Source organism: Cryptomeria japonica, chromosome 3 (genome assembly GCF_030272615.1).
Source record: "Cryptomeria japonica chromosome 3, Sugi_1.0, whole genome shotgun sequence".
Lineage (NCBI taxonomy): Eukaryota > Viridiplantae > Streptophyta > Pinopsida > Cupressales > Cupressaceae > Cryptomeria > Cryptomeria japonica.
The window spans coordinates 253759613-253781267 of record NC_081407.1 but is presented as its reverse complement, the minus strand read 5'-3'; the positions used below and the strand labels follow the sequence as shown (position 1 = coordinate 253781267).

The 21655-nt window shown below is 34.1% G+C and overlaps 1 pseudogene; it reads left to right on the top strand.

Annotated features, from left to right (window-relative positions):
* The first annotated feature begins 5825 nt into the window (after window positions 1-5825).
* On the top strand, window positions 5826-19205 carry LOC131045684 (uncharacterized; annotated as a pseudogene).
* Window positions 19206-21655: the final 2450 nt, after the last annotated feature.

The window sequence follows — 21655 nt, the reverse complement described above, 5'->3', positions numbered from 1 at the left end:
CCTACAAGATCACAAAGCAATCTATTCAAGCAATGACCTGTATGAATGCTATCGGTGAAGTTCCTAGCCTCCAAAATATAAAGAATATCATTGTAATGGAGGTAACCGGTTCAAAACATGGCAATAGATCAATGACCATAAGTGATATAGTGGAATTTGATGTACAATTTTCTTCAATGGTTATCGGTTATAAATTTTATCTATCAAGCCAGAAAAACTCAGTATCAAGTACTACAATTTTTGCAACTTATCACATTCTCAAGGAGAACAAGAAGAATGATTTATGTTCAGTGCTTCTCAGCGAGCCGATGAGAAATATCAAAAAGATCAAGCAGGACAATAAGCATATATTTAAATTTGGTTCCTTGATTATTTGCTTGGCTCTGTATTTCCCAAATGAAATCTCTAAGATTGGAAAGGTGTAATGGGCATATGTCAAACCGGTGTTAGTGTAAATCAAAGAAGGATTGCAAGGTCTTGGTGATGCAGTTGTTCAAAAATATGCCTTATAGGGTTACTTCAAGACCTTTTAGGAGCTGATGTAAGGAAGAGAAATAATTCCAAAGGCTATGGCTGAGAAATAGGAAAACACAATATGCTTCATGGTGGAAAAGGATCAATGTCACATGGAAGTAGTAGAGCCTAAGAATATTTGAGTTTTGCCAATTGGCTATGAGGTGGAATAAAACACTCATGATACTTATGCACAACACCTCCTTAGTAAGCTAGTGGATGAGAATGAGGAAAGAATTGGTATCTTTAGAGAAAAGGACTTAAGCCTGTATAAATAGTTCACTAAATCTGAAAAAAGAGAGAGGTGAGAAAGGAAGTTGAATAACTGGCAGAGTAAATGGGCATAACAAGAGAAGCTATGCAGAGGGCTTGTGAGAAAAAATTATTGAAGGAGGAAGACATGGTGAATCATCAAGATAAACTAGTTCCCACACCTTCCAAGAAATCTAAGTCTAAGACGAACAAGACAGAACCTACCTTCAGTACACAAAAAGAAGTCCCTCTATCTAAACCACAATCAACATCAACTAGTAGAGCAGAACAGGGAAAGAAGGAGAAGTCGGTGAGGAATTATGCCATTGTGGAAGAGGAAACTGAATCTGATGAAGAGATTAGAGAAGTGAAGAAGACTACCACATATTCCAGGGTAGTCTGAAAGCCTTCATCTGGTGAAGATCAACTCACAAAGAAGCCTAAAACTCAAGGAGAGCCATCTGGTCAAATCAGATCAGGCAAAAAGAAGAAATCTGAACTAGATGAATCCTTGAAGTCCGGTAAGCTTCATGAATCATACACTATTGTGCCTACTTTGACGCTAAGTGAATTGATTAAATAGATAGTCAAGGAAGAAAATTTGAAAAATGTTTCAGAATATTATGGGAATTGTGATGAGAGTGAGCAGAGATCAATTGAAGAAGTTATAATAGAGTATTTCAATACATATATCCAAGTCTTGTTAGAGCTATCATCTATAATTCTGAATTAATTATATGATATTTTGGATGCCTGGAGACATGAGGCAAGCCTTGAAGATGAGAGATTGAAATAATAAATATTAGTTAATCAATGTGCAGTTATTTCAAAATATGAAATTTGAAGAATTTAGAAAATTATACAGGAAAAGTTTAGGAGTAAACACAGGGTGCACAAGATAATGTTTGGTAAATCTATTGAAGTTTCTAAGGAAACTGGGAGCATTTTTGAGGAATTTTTTGAAGGAGAATTAGTATCAGATCAATCTAGAGAAGGATGATTCCCAACCAGAAGGACAATCTAGCAAAAACACTTCTCCTCTAATAGTTCATGTACAATTAGAAGTTTCTCATGAGCATCCATTTGTATAGATTGATCCAGTAGAGAAAGAAACTGCATATGACACCATTGATAGTTAGGAAGTTGGGGACTCTTGTGAAGTTGTGTAAGATCCTCCAAATATGGAAGTTTATTCAGAGGATGCAGTCAAGGAGATTGTTGATGAGAAGAGAGTGGATGAGAAAGATGAAGAAGAAGATGAAATAGAAAAGGGTGATATAGGTGCTAGTGTTGAGAAGGCAAAAGGAGCAGAGAAGGTTGAAGAAGAACTGAAGACCATGGAAAGAGCCACTATTTCTAAAATAGGGAAGAAAATTGCTATTGATGAAGAGACCTTTTCTCATAGACCAATTGATTTGAGTACACTATCTCACATACAAGCACTCAAGTTGGCCACCCTCACACAAATCAAAGCAAGTGAGGACTTACGTAAGTCTGAATCTGACAAAAAAGAGGTTATATCTCTATTGACAATAGTTCTAGAGAAAATTTTGTCTAACCTTAAGAAGGATTCCAGTGACATATACTCTGGTAAGCTTAAGGGTATGTCACATAAAGTTGAATCAGATTCTATATCATTGGAGAAAGTAGTGGATATAAAAGTTTTCAAATTTTTTAATGAGATGAGACTCCAAACCTTTTTGAAAGCAATAGAGACTAATAGAGTAGTTTTTAAATCTGTGGTAAAGAGTGTTGAGGATCCATTAGCTAAAGGTGATCAGATATTTAAGTCATGTCTCATTATTCCTAGATTTACAGTAGACATTGACAAAAAGATTAGGGAATATGAAGGGAGGTTAGCTATAATTTCACAATATTTTGCTCCTCTTTCAGTTTTTGCTAGCAGTCTTGAAGCTCAAATTGTGAATCTAACATACAAAATCAAGAGTTTGAGTGTAGAGAAGGAGCGATTATTAGACAGAGTGGGAGAATTGAGGAGTAAAATCACTCCCTGACATGACACTTTGCTTGGAGCACAACAAGATGCAGTAGTTACTTTGGGAAAAGATGTACAAACAAATCTTAAGGGTAAAAAGGTACATGAATATATGTTTAGTGCCTTAATTAATGTTTTGGATTATTTCTTGAGAGGATAGAATGGGTATCTAAAGTTCTTGAAGGTAACTTATGCATATATTTTCATTTTTTTCTAGATCACTGTATACATTTTTTTGTATATACGTTTTGGTGGATTCCTTCCTTTACCACTGATGTAAAAGGGGAGAGAGCGGTGAAAAATTGTGAACATTTTTAGGGGGGGTCAGTTGAGTGTATAGATTTTCAAATTCTTTGCAGTTTTGGAATTTTAGAGCATTTGTCATTTTTCATAGTGTTGCCATCAATGCCAAAGTGGGAGATTGTTGGCAAGGGATATTGTTCTTGTGATCTTATATGCATGGATATTACTTAGGGGTTGTCATTGATGGCAACTCAACTTAGTAATCCTATGTACTACCTGTATATTTGATCTATCGAAAGTCATATTGACTCTAGGTATAACTACGAAAGAGTGTGGACATAGTGTACAAATTCATTGAGCTTGTACAACTCATTTTCGGTGATGCATTTTTTGTTGCGGTGATTGGGATAGTCGATTGGTTGTTTAAGATAGTTCGTCTTGTAATTAGAGCCTTTGGTGTTGATTCTACTGCATGATTCTTTGTCCAATATCCAGTGATTCTGGAAGAGAAGAGCTATTGTGTGGACATGTTGTGTAATATGTATTGTGGAACTGAAGGGATGATTTCGGTGATCGGTGTTGTGTTCAAGGAGTTTTTGTCATTGCAAGTGAAGCTGGTGATCATATGTTTTAGGTCCAGTATATGGATTTGTGGTGGATTGAGTCGACATGAGACTACACATTTCATATTTTCTAGTTTTGTCAAGTCGCCTTGTTGGAGATCCATTTTGGTAGTGTGGATATATAAGGTCGACTTGGTTGATGATTTTGAGTGAGAAGGTGAGAGAGATTTTTTTGGGAGTGACTAAGCATAGTTTCACGTGCAAATCTTTAGTTTTGGTTATCCAGTATTTGTTAGTAGAAAAGAACAGAGCAAACTCTCTGATCATTGGTCTAGCGGATCATTTTGAGCCTAACTAGAACTGATTCCTGGGATTTGTAGATGATATATTTAAGTTCAAACATTGTATTTACTATTATATCTCATTTGTAGGACAGTGAGTCCTCTGGGGTTTCAGCCCTGTTTGTGTTTGAGCAGTGAGCTCTAGGCAGTGTCATTAATGCAAGTGCATTCCTCTTTTGTAATATTGTTCTACTATTGGCCAAAGTATAATAATATCATGGGTTCAAATCCCATCATGGTTTTTCTCTTTTTCATGTTTCCACATAAAAATTTGAATGTTACGGTTGTGTGGTTATTTGCTTTAAGTTTCAGCATTATATTTTCTTTTCTATGTATGCGATAGTTTAAGAATCAGTTTATTAAAATAGTAAAGTGCAGAAAACTAATTCACCCCCCTGTCAGTGTTCGTTGATTCCACCAAGAACAACTATCTCCATGAGTGGTCTCTCGAGTATAACATGTTAAAGCTATGAATAGTAGTAACATAAAGTACCTAACATACACTAAATCAGTTGTCGAATGGAATGAACATTTACAGCCTGCAAAACACTAAACATCCATCATAGCCTAAACAATGTGTTTGTTTCACAATGATATAGTAGCCATATTGTTGGATGCAAACTCTGTCAACCTGATAAGGTTCTGAGAGTCCTCCTGCATCAATCTTCAGTAATTATCATCAAGTTTCTATGTGGTCCTCCAAATATAGGGTATAAGAAAAAACTATGAAATCGTAGTTATTAACTTGATTTAATACAAAAACTAAATTTACTAATAAACCATAGAATCAAGTCTTCGATTTAACAAATAATCAGTGATCAAATTTGCCTAAAGTTTACTCCAAACCAAGCACAAAAAAAAAAGAAGCAGATAAGAAATTAAAGAAAGTAAAGGGATTTCTAAAAATTAATAATTCATACTTGTCCATGCCTTTTAAACACCTCAATAATGATATGCATCCATCAATTTAGTGACAACTAAAATATATGATGATATGCATCCATCATTTTTTATTTGACACAATCATTTGGGCACAAGTTGAGAGTATAGAACTTAAATATTTAGAAAGTCATTTTTTTAAAGGTTCTATACAAGATTTAATAATTGGAAATCAATACTCTTCCATGCCTCTTGCATGTTTCTATATTGTGTATTCATCTAGAATAGTAGAACAAAATAAAACAATGTTTTTGATAGACCTGAAACCCAAAGTTTTACAAACCAAGGCCAGCAGTCAACCAAAAATTAAACAGAAGTGAAACGGGGGACAAACCCCACACAGACCCAAAGTCAAAAACAACACGAAAAGCCCCCAAAAATAGGAAAACACACTCAATTCAGAGAGTGCACCGGTTCAGTGTTCTTCTAAATAATATTTTTGTTGATTTTCTCTAGATTCTCCATAATGAATCTGGAGGTACCCTGGTCCTCACTCCGACTCATGGTCTTAGTATAGGAACCCGAGATAGTCTTCCTTCCAGCAATACTCTTGCCACCTTCCCAGCATTCTTTTTTCTGTTTTTCCTAGGGAGGATCACTGGCTACGGGTCTGAAGACTGAAGATTAAAATCTGCTTTCCTGAACAAGGACTTCAAAAACAACCATCCGTTCATTAAAAAACAACGTATATGTAGAGTTGGAACAAGGGCCTCCACGAATATAGGTACATATGGCAAATTCCACAAACTTGTTAAAGCTATGAATAGTAGTAGCATACACGGAATCAGTTGCGAAACAGAATGAACATTCACCGCCTGCAAAACGCGGAACATTCGTCGAAGCCTAATGAATGCGTTCGTTTCACAATGATATAGCAGTCACATTGCGGTATATAACACCTCGTATTGACTTTCCTCCCTTATACAACTCTCTAAGTCAGTATTGCAATCACGCCTTCATTCGACAGTCAAAGCTGCCATGGCCTGCTCGACGTGGAAAGATAACAAGAGTTGGGCATCACTATTCTTTATCGCCTCAATGTTGTGGTGGAGCGCGGTGTATGCTCACCTTGCTCCAAACTTTTATGACGAGACGTGTCCGCAGGCATTGCCTATAGTCAAATCCGCAATAAAGGAAACGCTGGATCAAGAACCCAGAATGGGAGCTTCTCTTCTACGCCTTCAATTTCACGACTGTTTTGTTAACGTAATACATTTGTCTCGACTCTTCTTTCCTCATTTCCTTTTATCACTTCTCTTGTGCAATGCGATTATGTTAACATGGTGTTCGTTTTGAGTTTGGATGCGGCTTTCAGGGTTGCGATGGATCTGTTCTCCTGGACGACACCCCGACATTCACAGGAGAGAAAAGTTCTGGAGCCAATGCCAATTCACTCAGGGGATTCGAGGTGATAGATATTATCAAGACCCAAATTGAGAATGTTTGCACTGGAGTTGTATCCTGTGCTGATATTTTGGCAGTAGCCACTCGCGACTCGGTTGTCCAAGTAATTATTATTCGGGAGTTTTACCTATAAGTCGTTCCCTATTTACTTACATATAGACATTCTAAATTTGTGTTTGTAATTACTAGTTGGGAGGTCCAAGCTGGACTGTAATGCTTGGAAGGCGAGATTCGACGACTGCTAGTCTGAATGATGCAAACAACAACCTTCCAGGGCCCTTTTCGAGCCTTACTTCTCTCATCTCAGCATTCCAAGCCCAAGGACTTTCTGCGGAGGATATGGTTGTTCTTTCAGGTAAGCGACTTAACTACCGTCTATTTTCCTTGACAAGAAAGCCGTACCGATTACTTAATTGAAGAATCTTATCTAAGCTTAATGTGTACCTGTAGGAGCTCATACGATTGGTCAAGCCAGTTGTCAATTCTTTAGAAGTCGGATCTACAATGAATCCAACATAGACAACGAATTTGCAGCTTCTTTGCAGGAAAATTGTCCCTTCAACAGTGGTGCTGGTGACTTCAACCTCGCACCCCTGGACTCTTTGACTGCTAATGGTTTTGACAACACTTATTACAAAAATTTGAGATCTGGGAAAGGCCTTTTCCACTCCGATCAGGAATTATTTAACGGAGGTTCTGCAAATGCTCAGGTGACAACATACAGCACCGATCAGCAAGCATTTTTCACTGATTTTGCGGCGGCAATGGTGAGGATGGGAAACACCAAACCACTTACTGGAACGCAAGGAGAGATTCGAACGAACTGCAGAAGAATCAATTGATGTTTAGTGACTCGGACAAATTGTTCTGGTCCAGGTTCTATTTTGAAAGTGGAAATACCTGAGCTATTTCATATCCGTCTTTATATTTTAAACATAAATAAATAATAAATTCATTATGTTTGAAAAACTTATTCACTCATTAAATGCGGCGCTCTAATGATGTTAATAATTAGGTATTTACATGTTGGTACAATGAATTAGGTTTTCTTTGTAATCTTCCTTATGGTCGAATCAAATTGTTATTAATTATAATTATTTACTGAAAATAGTTGTGACAAGTTTTTTTTTTAAATTTCTTGTGTTTTATTTATTTTTGGAATTGTCAAGTAAATTGTTTATTCTGTTTACAATTATTATAGATTAACTTGAGTAAAAGACTATTCTATTGGTTGTAATTGCATATTTCCTAAGTGCATCATTATTTGCATCAGGGTAGTTATTAATAGTTGTCAACCTACTCTTGCATATGATTGGAAGACGTCTCTTTTCGCGCTCTCTATTTTCTAGCCTAAGCACGTTGTACTTGTTGTATGCTTTGTATCATATCAATCAATCATTCATTTCCTTTTGCATCTCTTTCTTAGCATTCTATGGTGGTTGGCTATCTCCTAGTGTCGTCTTCTTAAAAAATATAGCTTCATGGTAAATCCCTATCTTTTCCTACAAGAATAAAATGCCTGAATGAATATTTATGTTATTCATAATCATCAAGTAGCTATGCATGCTAAGATTCTTGTGTATTTAATTTTTATGTTATATGAGGTTTGCCAGCTACCATACATGGAGTATTAGAGAAAGGTAATAACAAAAAAGTTTATTTGGCCAAAGCTCATTTGTTCTTTAACTATATGCTTGATAATTGTATATTTACATCTCATATTCTATTTTATATTTTTATATCTTACATTAGCATCTAGAATATAAATATATCATGCTACATCAGTTTCCATCACACCTTCTAGTTTTTAATTGCTACGTATCCCTATGTAGGACTAGGTATTCTTTAGAAGTACAAAGATTTGAGGTTCAGTTGTAAAGCATTCTAATGATTTTCTCACCCATGGTGTGCTCAAGTGGAGATCATATAATGAGAGTACCTATCAATGTTGTCTTAAATTTGTACTCTTTTTATTCAACCTTATAGCCTCGTATAAAGTAAATAGTTTTGCTTGTGTATTGTCTAATCTTTGGGCTTATGTATGTAGAAATTATGTTATAATTTATAAACATATCCTCAACAATATTTTTGAGCAAGTGAAATTTATTAATGCTTAATTATGTGAATTTTGTGTATTATGTTAATTTAATATTGTGGAACACCTTAAATTATTGCATCTTATTATCGTGTTTAACATCTTTGATTATGACAAAAGATTTATTCATGGTCTTTGATGATGAGGTGAGAAAGGGGTCTTATACCATTCAAGTTCTTGTTGCATCCAAAGAGAATAAGGTTACATCCACTCTCAAAAATTGGCTCGCTATCCTTCACTCTCTAGCCATATTTTTCATGATCTAGAATTATATCTTCTTAGCATCAATTTTGATGAATCCCTCGTCATGTAAGAACCAATATTTATACCAAACAAAGGATTATTTTTATCATAAGCTTCATTAATGAGTTTTCCATATTTAAGAAAAACTATCCACATTACTCAAGATCACCCTCATATAGTCCATTTCATGTAATGAACAAAGTAATGTTTTGGACCAATCTATCTTTCTACATGATTATATATCCCAGTTCTTTATAATTAGTCTATTTTTACATTATAAGTTTAGGTTGAGATTCATATTGTTAAGGAATATTATAGTATTTTCTTTCAATTGGATTTTCATTTGGATCAATTTATATTTAAAAACCACATTTGAATCAATTTATATTCTCAATATGGATTATAATATTAGAATTTTATTGCTACTTTTAGTAGCCCGATTTGTTATCTTGCTTCCATTCCTTATTGATTCTCTACACTCACACTAAACCATTACGTACATACATTCCTACCTAATTTCATGTTACCAAAGAGGTTAAGGACAAAAATAATATCACATTTTAAAATTGAGCAATTACTTACTACAATAGTCATATTATTTTTACTACATAATCATTTAACCATATGTTATGATAAATATTCATCAATATTTTTTTAAATAAATTGTATAAATTTAGCTATTATTTATCAAAATTATTACATTATTTTGGAGGCTTTACTCATTGTGGGTATCAAAAGAGAATATATCTTACTTTTGATGGTTTGGTTCTCTTTATTATTTTCTTATGGTCATTGAATTGCCTAGGGTATTTACTTCTCACATACATCTTCATTTATTCAATCTTTGCACATGTGTCTTTTTAGTTCATCCTAGTTTTTTTAATGTGTGAAGAGATTCACCCAATGTCAAAGTGATCTCACCCAGTGAATCAATTAATTTAATTCTAGGTTTCATAGAGGAAAATTTATTTCAATCAATTAAAATACGAACAATAGAAATGGGATATTGATCTTCAATAATATTAGTTCGAGGACTATAAGGAGTCCTGGTAGGCCTAAGTGGACAAGTGTTTTGAATGGATGAGAGTGGATTTGTGTCTCGTGTATCAACTAGAAACTTTTTAAGAAACATAATAAAATTATAGTTCTTGGAAGAACATTTTTCTATAAATTTGAAGAACATAAGTCATTTAAACTATAAGAAAAACCTAAGGCCAAAAGCCCAATAGTGAAGGAGTGCCTACAACAAAAATAAACTCCCTCATAATCAATCAATTGAGACTAAGATTAGTTGCAAACCTATAGCCATTCACATGTTACATAATTGTTGCATAAAAATTATTCATCATAGGCTCATTCACATAGACTAAAATTGACTATATTATAGGTTACCACACATTTTTGGAAGATAAATAATTGTTAGATGTAAGAATCTTGTACATGACATAGATTGTATAAATTGTAAAACACACACACACACACACACACATATATATATATAATGTTATGTGGTTAACATTACATGAAGGATATGTAAAGGTTTGGGCCTCTCCAAATTTAATATATTGGAAACATTACAGAAAATTCAGCTATACGGAATTTTGTGAAAGAAGGAGAAAATGTTAATCAATTCCAAAATGACTACAAAGACCTTATGATACTTGGCCAAGGGTTGTAGAGGTGTTAATGAGCTACGTTACTCTTCAAAGGTGGGAATTCTATTCTTATCATTTTTGTTACAAGACGAAGCTCAATTTCTCTTTCTAAATTCTACCTCTTTGGATAGACCCCTCCACCAGGGGTTGATGCTTTATTTATTTCAATATAATCTATTCCTTGCTCTGCGTTTAACTCCAAGCCCAGGATTGTCTATCTTCACATTCTTTTGCAGCATGCCAATCCCACATTACCTACCCCCGGTACTACTTCTTTTGCAACTTTAGTCCCTGAGTTCAATTTGAATTCAATTCTTATCATTTTCGTTACAAGACCAAGCTCAATTTCCCTTTCTAAATTCTACCTCTTTGGATAGACCCCCTCCACTAGGGGTTGATGCTTTATTTATTTCAATATAATCTATGCCTTGCTCCTGCGTTTAACTCCAAGCCTAGGATTGTCTATCTTCACATTCTTTTGCAGCATGCCAATCCCACATTACCTACCCCCGGAACTACTTCTTCCACAACTTTAGTCCGTTAGTTTAATTTGAACCATCCCATCCAAGCTTCAAACTCATCCCCTACAAACTTGGTTGACCTATCCCTTGAGTCTTCGAAAGATAAATTCCACTCCACATTCTTTCTCCTTCGACTCAATGGATACTAAGGACAACAAGCTTTAAATGAATAACCTACAATTATATTGGATGCAGCTGAAATATCACAATCAACAATCTTATCAATTAACTTTACTCTTGATGATCCATATTCTTCCTTTCTTCTATTAAGATGCATCACCTAATCTGCAGTTTTCTCTACAGAGCCCAATGTAGTCTTTAAAGAGAAACTTGTTCGTCCACTCACTATACCTATTTTATTTATTATCTTAGGTCGTCCAGTATGGCGGCTTCAGTTGTGGGCCACCGATCCCGCAGTGATACAAGACTAAATAATGCATTATATCCAGTATACATTGTCCTCCATCAAATTCCAACATTAATCCCACTAAACGTTCTTTCTCCTTCGACTCATTTGATACGAAGGACAACAAACTTTGAATGAATCAGATAAGATATCATAATAAGCAACCTTATAATTTGACTTGAGTTGACCATTCTCTCTCATATAAATTATATTCGTCATCCGTTAAAACGCATTATAATCTGTGGTTTCTTTAGGGTGCACAAATTTTCTCTAATGGCTTTCATAGATTCCCATGTCTTTAGTATTCAAAGTTTAAAATATTTAACAAATATTTGTGCCAGATCTAGAATCCCTAGATTGAAATTTACTTTGAGTAAGCGCTCTTTTGCCGATTAAAAAGCGATGGAAAGCGCAAGCGCTGGGAAATATCATGTGGCGTGGAAAAGTCGATGGAAATATTCCAAACTGGTTGGTTAGTATGTTATCATGGTTTGTGGAAACTTGTTTGTCTTACGAATTACCAAGCATGCACAAAATGTGAGACTTATCAATTTTGCTTGCTGCATCGATGTTGAGCTGTCTAGAAAAGCATAATTAAAAAAAGGGTTTTGAACTCTCCTTGCATTTTCTTCTATTTTCTATTAATATGTTAATATTCTGAGTTAACTTAAGTTCGGATTGTTTTACAAATTTGTTGTGTGTAAAACGAAGATGTAAACACTTATTCTGTATGTACTTTTTTGATATACAATTAAATATATTTTTCTATTCTGCCCCTTGTGGCCCTAACATTATCTAGCAATGAAAATAATTAATAGCTTTCACACGATATGGTACCTAGTGAAAGTATTTATTTTTACTTTTAGAAATTGTTCCAAAATATCTTAGCCGGCTGACCTGTGAAAATAATAGCATTTTGTTGCCGAAGAGGGTAAAATTAAAAGTTTGTTAAAATATAACTTACTCCTCTCTATTGGGATTTTGCATGGATTGTATATAGAATGGTACGTACCTATGAAATGGGCCAAGAGTATTTCATATAGGTGACTACAATGTCAATCACCTTTTTGATGGGTAAATTTATTTCCTAGAATTATATTCCCTTCGGCAATTTCATTCTACATGATATTTTACAGTCTAGAGTCGTACATTATCCTTTGTGTACAAGAAATGCACATAGATCATAATTTGTCAATTGTGGATTTACAAAATCTCCAAAGACATCTATTTTTTTTATCATGCATTGGGTTCTTGGCAAGAATGATTTTTGGTACCTCAATCATGGAAAATGCTAACATATCAGTCGTTAGGTTGTTTACCTTTTCTCACCAACATTTTAGACCATAAAAGTAATCATTTTTCTTTCTATGTCTGACCAAATATATTATGTCTTTGATAGCCTAGGTGATGGATGAGTTATGTGCCTGACAGACACTATGAGGGGATCTATCCAAATAGACCTTAACACATTGGTAACCATCGGGAGATTCAACTACACTGATAGTGTGGGACTATGTAATTTCATAGCTCAATTGTAATATTGAATACGGTTATCATAATTTGAAAGAAAATAGTTGAAAGACTAATGATTTAAAATATCAATAATATTATACTAAGGAATAATGCATTCATATAGAGAAGAAAGAAGATTTTATATTATTGCTACATATGAAAACAACTATATATCTCAACTGAGTTGAAATACAATAACATTGAGTAGTTAATATTTATGGACTGTCGAAGAGAAAATAGCTAAATCAAAAAATAAAATTATAAAAATAAATGCAGAACACTGTATAAGTAGAAGGAATTAATAAATATTCAACAAAAGCCCTGTTTCTAATACATCAGCTTGTTTTATGCTTGGCAGGGAATGAATCCCAACTAGTCTACACACCCTATGATATTTGGGAGCGAACTCGTCACAATCCTTCCAAATCTTATCAACCCTGGCTACAATGTTGTACGTATGCTTGCTGGAACTAATGAAAGAACTCTAATTGGAAGGGTATGATCTTATTTTGTAAAAATATTGCTTTGTAATTTTTGCCAATTATCTGGGGTGATAGATCGCAAGTCATATGCTAACCATTTTGCAAATTATCTGGGGTGATAGCTCGCAAGTCATATGCTAACCTTCTGTGATTTCATTAAGCTAGAAATGTGTTGATTGGGCTTGGTTGGGTTGAAAGAATTGTTTAACCAAGCACATAAAGAAATAAAAATATATATCTTAAAAAATAAGAATCTGTTCTTTTTAGTTTCATGATAAAGATATTCATTTATTATGCAAGACAATTCCAATATTATTTAAGTTTAGATTATAATTTTTTTTTCTATTTTATCAATTATATCCTCAAAACAAGATTTTGTTGCTCTCTAGATCTGTCATATTTAAACTGGTTTTTGAAGAGTCTTTAATGGTTTTTCTACTATGCTAAAGTGGAACTTTCATATCAGTATTGTTGTTGCTCATTATAATAGTCTTGTGTCGGTAGGTCATAATTTTTCTGTTATGCTTTGTCTTTGATCTGAGTTCTTCCTATTGCAATTCCACTTTTGAGTTGCTATTCTTGTATGTATTTTCATTTCAATTTTATTTACTAAAAAAATAATAATATAACTATTTTTGAAAAAAATAATCAGATAGATTGCAGAGGCGGTCATGCTCCAGGTTGGGTGCATTCTTTTGCAGTGACAAAGAACTAACATGATTATTCCAAAAATGCCTTTGAGATATTTATTAGATTGTACCTTCAGAGGGAAGGTTTTCAAATGGTAGCCAAAGACCAAGGCATTCATGCATGTAGTTTCAAGACTTACTAGAGAGATGGTAAGTGGCATTACATGTTTTCTTCAATGGTGGATAAAAATACTAATGTTCTTACCTAACAAAATGATTATGACAGGTTACTTATGTTGAAGTGCCAATGTTTATGGCATTGCACTTGATCAATGCTTATGAAGAAACACAAGAGCTTGGCAAGAAAATGTCAATAATAGTTGATTATTGTGAATATAAGGTTGATCCCTCCATCATAGATATATTGAAACTACAAGAGTTGAGATCATCCTCCGGTGAAGAGGTTATTGTAAATTCTAAGTAATAGATTTTTACCATATGTTATTTTAGCATATAATTCATACCAACAAAACTAAATTCATTTCAAAACAATATTCTCTAATTAATATAGTAAGTCAGCATAATCATAGTGAAAAAAACTGTATTAATTTATTTACAATATTAATCAAAATGGAATTTCTTTCATTTACATAATTAGTGAGATAATATAGGAGCTTGAGAGATATTGGTTTTTGTGAGCAGAATAGGATGCTTCACTATACCCCTAGATGGAACTACAACATGACAACTAGATGTTGTGATGCCTCTAGAGAAACACGATAGTTTAATAGACGCATGCACCATAAATCACAAATACATTGAGAAGATGTATAGTTATATATATGGTTGTACAATAAGATGCCCTTGCAATGATCCCAATTCTCTTATAAAGGAAATTTTAGTTAATATATTAGTTCTTTAGTTCAATAATGATTTTATCCTCTAATTTCTCACACTTATTAGTTTAGCTTTAGTTTTTTTCCTTTACAAATTAATGCCATGTATTTTTAAAAATTGATAATTTGTTCACTAATGGTCTAGATTGATTTGGAAAAGCAAGTAACAAAAAGTTGGCATATCGAACGAAGCATTCCATCAGAACCTCTCTTTGTAGCTCAACCTAAAGCTAAAACAAAAGATGATAGTAAGGAAATTAGTACTAAATTTATAGATATAATAGTTACGGATAATTAATTTATCAAGTAAGAATTATAATTCATGTTATGTTCTATTATGTTATTTTGTAGGTGTAATAATATCATTAGTGAGTGATAAGCATGGTGGAGGGTTTGCAGTAATTTTGGATGGATCTACATTTATAGAGGTTGGTCATGTAAAGTTTCCTTATGGACTACCATTTGGCACACATGGTTGTTGGATTCCCAAGTATAATCAATAAAATAAATGTAACCATCTGCAAAATGGTTACTTTTGATAGGTAAAGATAATGATCTTTACATTGCCATAGCATATAAAACAAGTTTGAATTTCTTGGATATCTGGCCTACTATTAGCTATTTTCTCTAAGGTGTTTTAAGTCCTTATCTTTAAAAAACAGTAATATTTTAGGCCAATTAAGGAGAGGTGGACGTATTAAAATAAATCTTAAACTTCAATTATCTATTAAAAAATAAATTATTAAAATATCATAAATAATTTTGATAAGTCTTTTCTCTGCAATTCCTTCCAAATCAACGTGCATGATTTCCTCTCGACACCCTGGCAACACTTAATCTTTTAGCACCTATCTTACAGATACTTTATAATTATGAACATGAGTGTATAAATAAATATAGTTCTTATATCATGCAATGATGGTCCAACAAGGAAAACTAATGTGATTTAATAATAATGAAAATAGCTTCTTTTAATTCATCTAAAGTGATAAGTTAATGACACAAAATGAACTAGGAATTAATGACTCAATAGGGAATCATAAAAAGGTAATTTTATAATACAACCATCTACACTAACTTATATCTTAAGCTAGATAACCAAGTCATAATGGTGCACATAATCCCAAAGAATTTATATGTAACACACATGCATTTCCATTTTTAATAATTAGTAATCAATATTCTTTCATGCCCCTTGCATGATCCTACATTTTGTATTAATGTCAATTACAGTAGTGGAAATTGAAACATTGGATGAAACTTACCTATTATTTATAATTTTGTGTATGTCCACAAACCTTTTGAAATCATGCACGTTTTGGTAAACCATTGGAGTAAACATAAATTAACCACTTGCAAATTCTAACTAGTCAAGTTTTTTGATGAATACGGGTAACATAATATATACATTAGAATATATAATACATATACCCACAAGAAAAGGATAGAGGGACACAAGGTCACCCCTCAATGTCACAAGCCACACTTGAAAATCAAAGTCTAGCAGGGTATAGCCTCAAAATAAGTAGGCATAAACAAACTAACAAAGGGCCCATACCACAATTAAATAGAAACTACAACAATGTAGACAGTGCACAACGAGAAGGAGTTGGAGGGGGGTCATGATCATTTATTTTTCGCATATATCAATAGGGTTTAGGCTGATGTCAAGTACAAACCACCCCTCATCAATAATCACCTCACTTTCCTCTTTATCTTCTACCTTTTTAGTAGAAATGGCCAAATCTAACCACGGGAGCCACTTAGAAGATTCACCACAACTACTACCAAAATGCCAAGCATCGTTGTCTCCAAGGGTCACCCCTTCCCCACCCGAAGGCTAGGATACATTCCCTACAAGGTGGAGAAATAGAGCATCGTTGAATGAAACCAACCCTACCACTAGAATAGTGGAAAATGGTTGGGGATCATCCAATGAAACCCTAGTAAGAGTGAAAAGTGAATTGACCCAATGATTAAGTAGCTCTGGATGGTGAGTCACCTCCAATGAAACCTTAGCAAGAGTGCAAAGGGGAATTGAAAGGTATCTAGCATGACAATAAGGGTTTGAATGCCAGTCCCCTTCCAAGTAGGAGGGTGTTGGGGAAAAACTGAATAAACACAATGCTTGAGAAGGACCTTCTAGGTATTATTGCTAGAAATGGCATGAACAACCCATTTACCACCAAGGGTTAAACCCTAACTCCTAGAAGAAAGGAGACCATGCCCATGAAAATCTTGAAAGAGATAGAAAAAATCCCAAGCAATGAGGTGAAAAACTTTGTGATCCTTAGAAAAAGATTGGTGGAAATCATGAAGAAATGGACCTCCAAATGGAGATAAGAATCATTTCAAGGTGCCCAACAAGAGGAGTAATAAACATGGGTGGTCACTAAAATCTTTGAGAAAACCTAGAATTTTATAGCCAAAAAAATCAGTTTGGTAATCCAATAGGAAAGCTTCTTCTCCATTCTAGCTAGAATGACATTCTAAAGGTCAATTGAAGAATCCTAAAAAGAAAAGGGGATGCCCAAAAAATAAAAAATTTCACTATGTCCAATCCACTTCTAGTCATAGTCACAAAGCTATGGAGGCTTAGGAAAAACAAAATTATGGTAACATTGCACCTTGACAAAGAAGAACATCAAGAGGTCTATTACTCGAAGAGAAATTGACCTTCAGAACAAAAGTTCTCAATTTTTTTCATTCTTTACCACCTCAAGAACATGTCAAGAGGACTCAACAACATTTGGTGGAAATTAACTTTGGGATCTGCCAGTGGACAGTCCTTAATCTTATGAGCCACCAATTGGTAGTAGAAATAGGTGTTAGGTAGATTTAGATTGAGAAGTTGTTAAGAATGGTGAAGGCCTCCAATCTGACTCCCTTAAATCTCAAGATAAATCCACCTCAACAAAAACCCACCTCAGAGGGGGAGCATGATAGAATTGGTCCGATTTGGCATAAACAACTTTCCTTATGGAAGTAGAAATAGAAAATTAAAAAATACCAACATGGTAGCGGAAGACCTAAAAATTCTACCCAAACTCGGACCTAAAGTTTCTTATCCTTGGATATAGAAAGATCATGGGACACTAGTAAGATAGATCCCATGAGGGGCCCATGCCTTGGCAACCCAATCCTGGAGCATGCTTTCAAGGGGGGCCCTCCCAACAAAATATCTAATAAGTGTATACTATTCAAGCCATTGACATTCTTAATCAAACTCTTGTGCAAGCAAAAGGATATTTGAGCGAAAATGGCTTCTCTTACAATGCTGACAAGAAGCTTTGCATGCACTACTTTTCTCTTGTGTGTCACGGTTTATGGGCAGCTCTCTCCAACCTTTTACGCCAACTCATGCCCGCAAGCACTATCTATTGTGAATAACATAGTACAGCAAGCCGTAAACAAAGACAAGCGAATGGCTGCGTCGTTATTGCGCCTTCACTTCCACGACTGTTTCGTCAATGTAGGAATTTGAAACTATCTTTCATTCTTTTCGTTTCATTTTTAGTTTCTCATTTATTAAAAAATAAATCTATGCAAACTATGCTTGTTGGCTTTTTAATTGATTATCATTGCAGGGCTGCGATCCCTCTGTACTGCTAGATGACAATCCAAATTTTGAAAGTTTAAACGGCACTAGACCAAATCAAAATTCATTAAGAGGCTTTGATGTGATAGATAATATCAAGACCCAGCTTGAGAATGTTTGCAGAGAAGTGGTTTCCTGTGCAGACATTTTAGCTATAGCTGCTCGTGATTCAGTTGTCCAGGTAAATATTTCTCCCCTTGCTTAAAGATCCATGTTTACCCTAATAATGGCTGAAAGGATTCGTTGTAAATAAAATTGTCAGCTGGGAGGTCCATCGTGGGAAGTAATGCTGGGAAGGAGGGATTCGAGGGTCCCAAACAAAACAGCCGCGAACGAAGACATCCCAAGTCCATTCTTGGAGTTTTCCGGGCTCCAAATTGCGTTTCAAAAACAAGGATTGTCTGTCAAGGACCTCATTGCCCTTTCAGGTATATCTGCTTTCCAGTGCTTCTCTGAAACATATATTACAAGCAATTAAGTTACTTGACGTTCCAAATTTCTTTCCGTTTGATTAGGTGCTCATACAATCGGTCAAGCACAATGCTTCACATTTAGAAATCGCATCTACTAGGAATCGAACATCGACCCTGTTTTTGCCCAATCTCTTCAGGCAACGTGCCCTCGAGACGATGGCGTTGGCAGCAGCAACCTTTCTCCTTTCGACATTGTTAACCCAAATGTATTTGACAATAACTACTTCAAAGATCTAGTGGCATCGAAGGGCCTTCTACACTCAGATCAGGCACTACTTAACGGTAGGGATGCTACGTTTACTCAAGATCAGGTTGCTCTCTACAGCAATGATCAAACTGTCTTTTTAACTGATTTTCAAGTTTCTATGGTGAACATGGGGAAGCATAAAGCCTCTTACTGGGACGGACGGAGAGATTCGGAAAGATTGCAGGAAACCAAACTAATGGAAACTTAAATTTGTTACACTATATATCTATTCTGATAAATTAGTTCCGCTTGATAGGCCGTAATCTACCTAATACAAATGGTTTGTCGTTTTCTCTTCTTTAGATACTGCATCAAATTTGCAGTTTCTCCAAGTCATTGTGATCATAAGAAAAAGCGAAAAAATAATCTTTTTTGCCCTTTGATTAGTTCTAACCAACAAATTCTTAACATTTTTCGCTATTTGACCAATTCGAACCAGCAAATACTTTTATTTTCCAAAATGCCAGATCATTCTGTTAGATCAACAGTTCCATTAATTCTATCGTTTATGTAAAGATCCCCACATCGATTATTCGTTTCTTTTTAGTTGCCGTTGCATTTTAGGTGTCAAAGTAACTCCCAAATTGTTATTGTGCACCATTTACACCTCATCAAATAGAAAAATGATCTCATGCGCTTAAAATGCTTCATTTTCATAACAAAGGAAATAACTAAAAAGAGCCATAAGGGTAATACACCATAAGAGTATTGTATTTTATATGTGTACATAAGTTTAATGGAGGTTGGTGTAGTACAAATGTTTTAGTTGAGTAAAAGCTTGGGAAGAAAACCAATGGTATTGTTGCAAATTTTTATCATGTGTATATCTTTAACTATCACAAAAATCTTATGTATGGTCATATATAGGAAATATACGTTCTTAGGTTTTGTTGAATCCTAAATGAATATGAGTTTATCTAATCTCAAAAGTTTTCTTCTTATTCATGATAATATTTTCTACTCTCGAGAATAGCTTTCGAGTGTACTGACTTAAATAAATCTATCTAGAAGTATGAAAACAAAATTTCAAACCCAACAAGACCATCTCAACTTCTCTTTGATCATGAATGTTAATAATGAGTTTACAACATTTAGGAAACCACACATTTTCTCCAAGGTAAACCCAATATCATCAATGTTACATGTTGAAGAAGGCAATATTTTACATCAATCTATTTTTATACAAAAATATCAAATCTAGTTTATGATAAAAAAATTTCATTGAATTATTTATTTTTATTTAACATTTTCTACAAACTAATTAACTTGTGACTTTTCTTCACCAACATGTTTATTATAAATTATAAGCAATAAAGGTCAAATGATTTAAGGTTACGCTAAAAAGGTTGGGGTCAAAAAAGATAACTAAATAGAGGATTAAGCTTTCTGGTGAGTAACAAAACATGTTGTGGTGCATGGATTTTAGAAAATAATTGTTAAAGGTGACTTTAAGCTAATTGTTGATCTCCTTAAGTCATTTTTGCAATCCCCTTAGAAAATAAAATAAAATTAGTTGAAGAAAACATAGTTTTCCTATCTTCATTGGCATAATGGAATATTTATCGCATGCTCAGAGAAGGAAATGAACTAGTAGATAGTCTTGCTAATTTTGAGTTGTAGTTTAATGAGTGGAGTTATTGGGTGTTTGATATGAATATGCCTTCCCAAATAAGGAATATTTTGTTTGAAGACTATCAAAATCTCATAATTAATCATGCTTTGAATAAATTTTTGTGCCTTGTGCCATAAACACTAAAATAAATGTATAAAGATACATTTTTTTTTTAGCAATTATAAGTATTCCTTATATTTACTTGATTACGACAAATCATTGTGTTGTTAAGCTCCCTAAACTAAAATATCAGCTTGATATCGATCGACAACATGTGGCAAAATATCACATGAGAAAGATATAATTTAATGTATATCAATAATCAAAAGTTTAATTTACTCATCATTTCAGGGTGCTCTCTTTATCACCTCCTACTCAGATAATTGCATGAAATTTTTTTTAATTTATTTTATTATGCTTGGAAAAATTATAGAAGATCTCCTCATGAGATTGAGTTGGATTGACTAAGTAAGAAAAAAAGGGAAATATTAGTGATAACAAAGATATAATTAAGCTAGATTATTTACTCTCATGTGGTAGATATAGGCTCACTATTTTAATGGCAGACTCCTTAATCAATATCAAGGATTATTTAGAAGTATTGGTAAAAGTGTTGTTTGCTCTTTTGGTTTCTTAACTTCTAAAAAAAGAGTGTTGGCTACCATTTTCTCCTGGTTTGTATGCGACTCCAAAATGCGAGGCCAATAATTGTGTTTCAAAACCCCCACCATTGATTTTTGGGAGAAAAATACTGAAGTGAGGGAAATGTTTGAAAGGGGTGGGGTTACTCCATTCTTCAAGCTAATAAAAGGGAAAAATAATAATGTTTCTTCATAGCTTATGAAAAAATATAATGATTATAAGGTGCAAGTGGGAATGTTAAAATAGATGTTTCTAAGGAGCTAATTGGGAAGGTTATGGTTATGAGTCGTGAGGGGGGAAAGGCTAAATGTTAGAGATAGAAGCATGCCTATGAGGAGTATATCAAATTGTTCTTAGAGAATGGAGAATATCTCAAGATGCACTAGAATGGTT